At 37.0% G+C, this 9,397-nt stretch overlaps 1 pseudogene; it reads right to left on the reverse strand.

Moving 5' to 3' along the window:
* Window positions 1–644: 644 nt before the first annotated feature.
* On the reverse strand, window positions 645–8,408 carry LOC100028948 (AP-2 complex subunit beta-like; annotated as a pseudogene).
* Window positions 8,409–9,397: the final 989 nt, after the last annotated feature.

Consider the following 9,397-nt stretch of genomic DNA (forward strand, 5'->3'; position numbering starts at 1 on the left):
CTAAATCTTATAGTTCACACTGAGTGACTTGAAGAAGAAGGGGGAGGGAGTGGGAGGAAACTGGGAGGTGAAGGGTGGAGGACAGGAAGAATCTTGATCCATTAGCCATCCAGTATTGATCAATAGACACCCTCTAGTATCTCTCTATTACAAAGTATCTCTTTTTTACAGTTGTCTCTCAACTGGGAATGGATGAAAAAATTGTGGTATATGATGGTGATGGAATACTATTGTGCTGTAAGGATGATGATCTAGAGGATTTCTATATGAATTTGGAGAACCTCAATGAACTGATACAGAATGAAATGAGCAGAACCAAGAGAAATTTGTACCCAGAAAGTAAAACATAATAGAACAATCTAATGTAATGGACTTTGCTACTAGTAGCAATGCAACAAGCCAGAACACTCCCAAAGGACTTATGTAAAAGAATGCTACCCACATTGAGAGAAAGAACTATGGGAATAGAAATGCAAAAGCAAAACATATGACTTCACTTATAACATGTATATATGGGTATGTGATTTAGGGTTTAGGCTTAAAAAATCACTCTATAGCAAAAATGAATAATATGGAAATAGGTATCAAGTGATAACCTTTGTACAACCCAGTGGAATTGCTTTTCAGCTCTGAGATGGGGAAGGGGAGAGAGGAGGGAAAGAAAATGCATCATGTAACCATGGAAAAATATTCTAAAATAAAAAATTTTAAAAATTGTTATCTAGATATAAAAAATAGACCTTAAAGGTCAACGAATACACCACATTTCCATAAAGTTAAAGAAATAAATTAAAATTGTCAACTTCAAAATATACAGAAGTGCTAAAATACTCATTAAAACCAAATCTTTAATCAGGACAAGACACAGTATTCAATATTCCACCACCACACAGAATCTAAGTGCTTATAATCACACAGAGCCAAGGGCTGTAGGCACTCTGGGAACAATGTCTCTGAGAGAATGTACCACCAAAGATGATTCTCCAAAGAATAATAGAATTTGGGGACTTATATACATTTTGGAAAATTAAGCACAGCAAATGTACACAGACAAGTTACCAACAGGCTAGGGAAAGAATGTGTAGCTAGAGGCTAGGGTATCAGGGAGTTGCCTAACTTATACTGGATACAAAAAGGGTGCTTCTTGCACAGGTGTTGTTATTTTGGGAATGGATCTTTGATACAATGGGTGAAACTTCTAAGACAAAAAAGGGAGATTGAGAATGAGCATTTCTATCATTCCAATTCTGGACACCTAATGAATCTTGGTGTGGTTCATTGTTCAGTCTAAGGCAAATTCAGTTTGTGATTTCTCTTAAGGAAAATTCCCAAAGGACAGAGGCAAACTTGGGGTCTTCAGAACTCAAGTTGATAAGTTCAATGACTTGTCTAAGATCATACAATAAGTTGATGACAATACAAAAACTAGTCAGTCAATCATCAGTATTTATTGGACTTTGGTTATATGTCAATTACTATGGTAAGAGGGTCTTTTTATGACTTGTATCATGCTCTTCCAAGTATACAACTATCATGGAGTGATTCATGGAAGTGATAAGCCTTCAGAAGTACCATTAAGAATTGCAGAATTTTCAAAGGAGCAAAGGCAAACTCAAGGCATGAAACAGGAATAACTCAAAACAGATTGGCAAAATGAAAAACATTATCAGGTAAGAATTAAGAAATACCTGGGTTTTATAACAACCTATTTATGATAAAGGAATTTTTTAAAATAAATCTTCCAATATTGGATCACACAGATGTGGAAAGAATGTAATAGACAGATATTTTGAATTTTCACTTGTCTAAATTTATACCCAACGCAATTTTAGAAAACAAATTTTATTTCCTTCTGACAGAGTGAAAACATCATGCAGATATTCTCTTTTTCAACAAGTATAAAAGAGTATAAAAAGGTAGCTCCCAGCATGGCATATTCCTTTGGCCTTTGGTGAATAAATTAAAAAAAATCTGGTACTTATGACTAATAGTCCTACTGATATGAAATTTGTTATAACAAGTAATCTATGGCTAATGATGGTACAAATTGCCTCAGAGTAGATTATACCACCCACTTCTCCTGGCCATTAACTTCAATTAAGGAACTTTTTTTTTAACATAGTGAATTCTCTGTTTTGTATGGCATATGGGACTAGAATTAGAAGAGCTATATATTCTTTATACTTCTATCTCGCTCAGCCTCCATACTTAAGTTTTCCGTGGGATTTTTTTGTTTGTTTATTTTTCCTATGCACCTATTTATGGATACCAGTTGAATTTATGATATAAATGGGAAAATAAATCATTCAATAAGCTTTTACTAACACCCTTCTATGTTCCAAGTTTGTGTCAAGTTTTGATGGTGTTATTGTGTTGATGATACTTTAAAGATAATCCCTGCTTCAATAAGTTTTCAACATAATGGAGGATAGCAACAAACAAAACACAATAGAACAGGTAGGAAGGGTGATGAGAGAAGAAGGTATTGTAATGCAGAATCATGATAGATGGGGAAGTCCAGAGGAGAATGACAGGGTGGGAAATTAAGAAGTGGTTAATCTATGTTTGCTCCTTAAATGGATGATCTTGGAAGAGAAGTAGGAGGTAGTATAAGAAAAAGAGGGGGTATTGATGAGTTGTGACTTTCAGGACAGAAGTGTTTCTTCAGAGGTGTGAGTTTCAGGACTGAAGTGATCTTATAAGATGAAAAATGATGGAGAAGTATAAGAGAGTGGTGGTTACTTGGTTGGTTGTTGACATTTGCATTTAAAGAGCATCAAAATTATATCATTATGTCAGAGTCAATGTACAGTGTATCAGACAGACCAATATGATCGCAGAGGGCTCCAGCAAAGGTTGGGCACAAAAATTCCATATAAACTCAGGATGGGAAATTAAGAGAGCAAGGGTGCACTTTCTTGACATTATGATTTAAGGTAATTTATTATATGCTGACTATGTTGTTCACTCTAGAGAACAATAAAATATATGAACATCAACACAGAGGAGATGCAATAATTTCCCTTTTAAGAATTTATGGTGTTAGAAAACTCCAGAGAATTGGCAAAAAAGTTAAATGAAATATTCATTAGTTTTAGAAAGGTAGCAGGGCACAAAATAAACACACAGACAAAATAATGTAATATAATAAAAATATTTACAAATATCATTTAAAAAAACAGGAAGAAATTGCAATAAGAAATTTAACAGAAAACAGATATTTTGGCGTATCTTGGATTTCACTAAGTTATGTACTTGGGTGAAAAATAAAAGAGTGGTGTAAAAGACTTGGATTGAAACTGACATGTAAAAAAGAAGTAGATACTGAGAGGACAGATGGATATGAACTTAAATGTTCCAGACAGAGTTATTTTGTTGTTGTTGTTGTTGTTTATTTTAACACCTGGGAAAAAAGATAATATAAAAAAAGAGAAGAATTGCTTGCATGAGGTGAAAGTCCCGCATATATTGTGATGGCTCTGAGTTAAAGAGTAACATATATAGTCTTAATGTTTACCTATTGTAAAGGCCAGAAACAAGGAATGTGACTTTGTGGATCTGAGAGTAAGAAGAATAGTAGATTGTCTGGAAAGAAGGAGGAATTTACTTAACCTTGATATAAAATTGGTATAATACAAATTTTCAGACCAAAATATATTTTCCTGGTGGTTTTCATGGTTTTAAATAATTAACAAGGTGCTATGTCAAATACATTTTCAAATACTTTCAGATAGATGACCACCAGATTGTAGTACATAAAAATATCACTGTATTGTAGTACATAAAATATTGATTCCTTTTTCCATCATTGTTTTCTACTGGAGGGAAATACTTTGTATTTTTAAATATCTGGTTCAAAGATAGTTTCCTGATGTCTATTGTTGCACATGTCATATTAATTACTAAGTATCTCTTATCTAACTCTTCCTGCATACTATTTCTTCTCTGTTCTTTTGTGATCCTATTCCCTCCTTCTTCTCCTATCTTTCTTACTACTCCTCAATAGCCTTGGATGACTCCTGATCCATTTGTGGAGTCCCCTACTCTGTGAACATTACTCAACTCTCCACTGAACTCTCCTCTCTTTCTCTTAGTGAACTATCAGTTTTCATTTGGGTTTAATTATCATTGGAGTTAGAAGACTCAGAGATTTATTTATCCAATTACACATCACCAAATGTCTTTTTGATATTTCAAGTTGGATGTCCTGACATTTCAAATATGACATGCTTCAAATAAAACTGTACTTCTGTAAAATCCTACATTTCTTCTAAACTTCCTAAATTTCTATGGAAGGTATCATTATTCTAATCTTCTAAGTTAAAAAACTTGGAGTTATTATCTTCCTGCTCTGCTCTCTGTTAATGGTACAATTAAAATAACTCCCTAAATTTGGGTCACTTGAAAACTCAAGAATCATATCATCTATGCCTTCACCAATGTCTTTCTAAGAATTATTAAATAATATAAATAAAAGCACAAATGCCTGATGAAAACAGAATATCAATCATTGCTTGTTGGATTTAACCATTCAATCACTTTTGTTCTTTTTGTTCAATCATTTAACTGATGTCTGACACTTCATTACCCCATTTGGGGGCCTTCCTTGCAAAGATACTGGAGTAGTTTGCCATTTCCTTCTCCAGCTCATTTTACAGATGGGGAATGTGTCTGAGGCCACAATTTAACTTAAGAAAATTAGTTTTCCTGACTCCAGACATGGCCTTCTATCCATTCTGCTATCTAGCTGCCCTTTTATCACTTTTGAATCCACTTAAATGTATAATTATCTGGTATATTTTGTATTTTCCTACAAAACAATATGAATGACTTTGTAAATTCTAGGTAGACAATATCTATAGCATCCTCTTGATCTGTAACTTCCTTTAATTCATTTTCTTTGTTTTAATAATTTTTCCCTTTTTTAATTCTTCAAATAAATTTTCAATTACAAAATAACAAACTCTTCTCAAGCAGGTTTCTAAAACTGTAGTCATTGGCACAGGATGGAGAGCTCATGGGTGGCAAAGGCAGGGGGTTTCTACAAAGCAGGATTTACAGACTTTTGTGGGCAGATAAAACTATCCAGTGGGTTATGTCCTAACATTAGCACACACGCTCTAGTTACTACTTTGGTGGGTTAAGGTATTTTGGATTCAAGAGTCTAAACATAAACACAATTGCTTCCAGTTAAATATTTTCATTTGCACAAATGATGAGGGTAGTGAGGACTCTCAATTGGTCTTTTAGTTTTTCAAAATTCCATTGTAGAACAGGAAGGTGTCCTGGGAGACTTCAGTAGATCAACATTTGAGAGATAGTGTATAGTTGGGATTTCCTGTCTGGATACAGTGCTGCCAATATCCAAATGCACCTTAGTGAATTTTAGATACTGGTACAGCATGTCCTGCCTTTCCAAATTCCTCTTGGCAATAATATAAACATTGTTGTTTTGTAGTTTGTTGAAAATCATGTCAGCATTCAAGTGGCATTCCTTAATTTGGAACTGCAGCTAATTCTCATTTGAAATGTCCTTCCACATTGCAAGAAATACTTGGTCCTCCATTTTTCCATCCTTTACAAAGAGTACATTGAGTAGAATGAGGCAACTGAAATAGAAAGACATCAAAGTTATTTTCTACAGACACCTGAAGGATACTGAGTGATAAAAATTTCAAAACTGAAACGAAGGTGATGATGGTAAGAGACACATCAATGTTCTTGTTTGGCATCAGTGGCATGTGAATGGGCACAGGAATAACAGGGATGATACCAAAGCTGTTCTTGTTAAATTGCATAGCAAAATCAGTTGTATGCTGCAATGCTTTATTGGTAAAGTTCATATCCATGCAGATTTGGCTTTGTTGGTGAGTGAATGTTCTTGAAATCTCCAAGAATTTTGCCTTCACCATGGATAGCTAGACAGCTTTGGGAGCCATAAATCTTCCCGGCACCAGGACTATTCCATTAGATTGTCATTGAGTTCACTTCTAAGGAAAGCAGGAGTTGTTGAAGGGGCAAAAGTTACAGCATAGATGATGGAATGAAGGATTGGTTCACCAGGCTATCCAAGCCTCTTCCAAAACATCCACAGCCCCTATCTGAACAGAGGAAACCTGCAGCACATTGACAGGGAGTTCCAAATTGAGGTTCAGAAGGTCAACCAGCAGGTCATTCCAAGAGGAGATGCCTTGAGGCTGTTTCAGATTGGTTGTGGTGGTGGTGTCAAAAGTACTGTCTCTAGCATCAATGCTCCTATGAAGAATGGGCAATGCTCCTATGACGAATGGGCAGAGGGGGTGGATCCCCTGGTTGCCCTCAACAAAGGTATTGGGAAGCTTATGAAACTTATGGTACATGAAGGCCAAAGAACTGCTATGGCAGATAACTTATACAGAAGGGTGGGCTCAATCAGGTCTTTCTCTTCAGATACCAGAGTATTTTCTGATAAAACTATTTCTTTGGCTATCACAAGATCAATAGAAAGAATGCATCAATAGACATAGCCCCAGTTTCAAAGGTCAGGGTTATCAGAATCCTGAGTGGTCAAGCACAAGACCTGCTGGATCAGTTCCTGAGTTTCTGAGGGTTTCTTTAGGAAAAGTTTCACTATTTCTGCAAGTTGCACCTGGATACTCACATCATAGAAGTTCTTCAGGAAACTCTCTAGAAGGTCCTATGCATGATCAATTTCCTCAGCATATTCTCCTACAATTCAAATCATGGCAGCTCCAGCATTGGATTCATCCAGCGAATCAAGGTTCTCACCCTGGGTAGCAATGATACTTTCATATTTTTGGGGATATTTGTGGAAGATGTCTCTGGTGACAACAATTAACTTCTGAACCACATAATCGATTTTGGTCTTAAAAGGGTCCAGCAATGTGCTCACACAGCACTTGGCAGATTGCTCAACCTTTATGGTGCATCAGTCAATGGCTCATACAGCCTTATCATTGAAATCAATATCCACTTTAGCAGTGTATTCCTTTAGTTCTCCCAGAATCTGGGGAATGTTGGTTTGGGATGCCAGGCAAAGCATGATGTCCATCTTCTCCAGCTGGACACAGATATGGTTGTTGTACTTCATAAAGAAGACCTTGATCTCTTGCTTTAAATTTTCAGGCCTTTTCTGAACAATGAGGTTCATGTTCTAGACAGACTGTACCTAAGACTCTCTGGAGAACAGTTAGGAATGGGGAGCCAACTTCCAGAGCAGCATGTTGTAGTAGTCTCAGATCTTGGGCAAAAGCTCCAAAAACTTCATCAGGACTTTCATGGCCAACAAGACCACTGCCAAGTTGGCTTGTGATAGTCTGGGTGTCAGCTTTTCACAGATACTTGGAGCTTCCTGATTATCCTTTGGGTTAGAATTAGAAAGGGAATCCAAGATGAATATCTGGCCCTATTCTGTGAACTCACAAAGGGCTGTTAACACTTTATTAATGTTCTTAGGGTTCAGATCAAGTTGTTGTTTGGGTGAAACTCACTGATTTCCAACAAGACTGCCACAGCATTAGCAATCACTATGGGATTTAAGTCTGCAATGAAATCGGTAGCATTGGGCTCCCAATTGGGCATTGATATTATGTAGCTTGGCAAAAACAGTCCACTGCAGTCTTCTGGACATATGCATCTTCATCCTTCAGACATTTGTGAAGTGGCTCACATAGACATCAGTGATCTTGTCCTCCCAAATACATCTCATAGTTTTCTGATTGCCAGGGCATGAATTAGCAGGTTAGGGTGTCCATAATCCTTTACAGGGCTGTTGACAGCCATGATGGCCATATCTAGCTGACTTGTTATAGTTCCTCAGATAGAGATAGACTAACTTCTTTAGCTCCAGGTTATCCGTCTGCAACCAATTCACCACATCTGGAAAGAGAGAACTGATATCCTTCCCTACTGTGATGACTGTAATCATTTCTTTTGACAGCTTCTTTCCTTTTCTCCTTTTCATTGTTGAGTTTTGCCTTCAGTTCAAAGATGTCTTCTTTTTTATTGTTTGTAAAATACTTGGAGTCAGCCATTTTTCTGGCTCCTTAAGGTATAACAGTTAGGCAAGGAGGAACAAGAGATCCTGTCCAGCAGGAATCCTTTCAGGGCTGCCTGGGTCACTCTGATTGGTCACTTTAATAATCTAATCAAATGATTAGTTTAGTCTTACACAGTTTGTTTGGGATAAAGCTGTGGCATTATTATTTCTAGATGCTCAATTACCAAGTCGTAATAATATGACCTAAATATTTTTAGTTTTCCCCTCAGAATCAAATATCTGTTTCCAGATGAAAGAATGCTACTTGGCTCATCTCCTACACACACACACACACACACACACACACACACACACACACACACACACACACATACACACATACACACACACACTTGTTCCTTTTGAAAAATATATATACTTAAAGAACTCTGTGTCCTATCCCACCAAATTTCTTTGATTACTGATGTTGATTGAGGTTTTGCACCAGGGCACAAGTACAGAGTGGATGTGGATGTGTGCTTTATTCTTTTTTTTTTTTTTTTTAAATATATTTTATTTGATCATTTCCAAGCATTATTCGTTAAAGACATAGATCATTTTCTTTTCCTCCCCCCCACCCCCCATAGCCGACGCGTAAGTCCACTGGGCATTAGATGTTTTCTTGATTTGAACCCATTGCTTTGTTGATAGTATTTGCATTAGAGTGTTCATTTAAAGTCTATCCTCTGTCATGTCCCCTCAACCTCTGTATTCAGGCAGTTGCTTTTTCTCGGTGTTTCCACTCCCATAGTTTATCCTTTGCTTATGAATGGTGTTTTTTTTCTCCTGGATCCCTGAAAGTTGTTCAGGGACATTACACCGCCACTAATGGAGAAGTCCATTACGTTCGATGATACCACAGTGTATTAGTCTCTGTGTACAATGTTCTCCTGGTTCTGCTCCTCTCGCTCTGCATCACTTCCTGGAGGTTGTTCCAGTCTCCATGGAACTTCTCCACTTTATTATTCCTTTGAGCACAATAGTATTCCATCACCAACATATACCACAGTTTGTTCAGCCATTCCCCAATTGATGGGCATCCCCTCGTTTTCCAGTTTTGGGCCACCACAAAGAGCGCAGCTATGAATATTTTTGTACAAGTCTTTGTGTCCATTATCTCTTTGGGGTACAGACCCAGCAGTGCTATGGCTGGGTCAAAGGGTAGATATTCTTTTGTCGCCCTTTGGGCATAGTTCCAAATTGCCCTCCTGAATGGTTGGATCAGTTCACAACTCCACCAGCAATGAATTAATGTCCCTACTTTGCCACATCCCCTCCAGCATTCATTACTTTCCTTTGCTGTTATGTTAGCCAATCTGCTAGGTGTGAGGTGATACCTCAGAGTTGTTTTGATTTGCA

The sequence above is a fragment of the Monodelphis domestica genome, chromosome 2, assembly GCF_027887165.1.
Source record: "Monodelphis domestica isolate mMonDom1 chromosome 2, mMonDom1.pri, whole genome shotgun sequence".
NCBI classification, from domain to species: Eukaryota; Metazoa; Chordata; class Mammalia; order Didelphimorphia; family Didelphidae; genus Monodelphis; species Monodelphis domestica.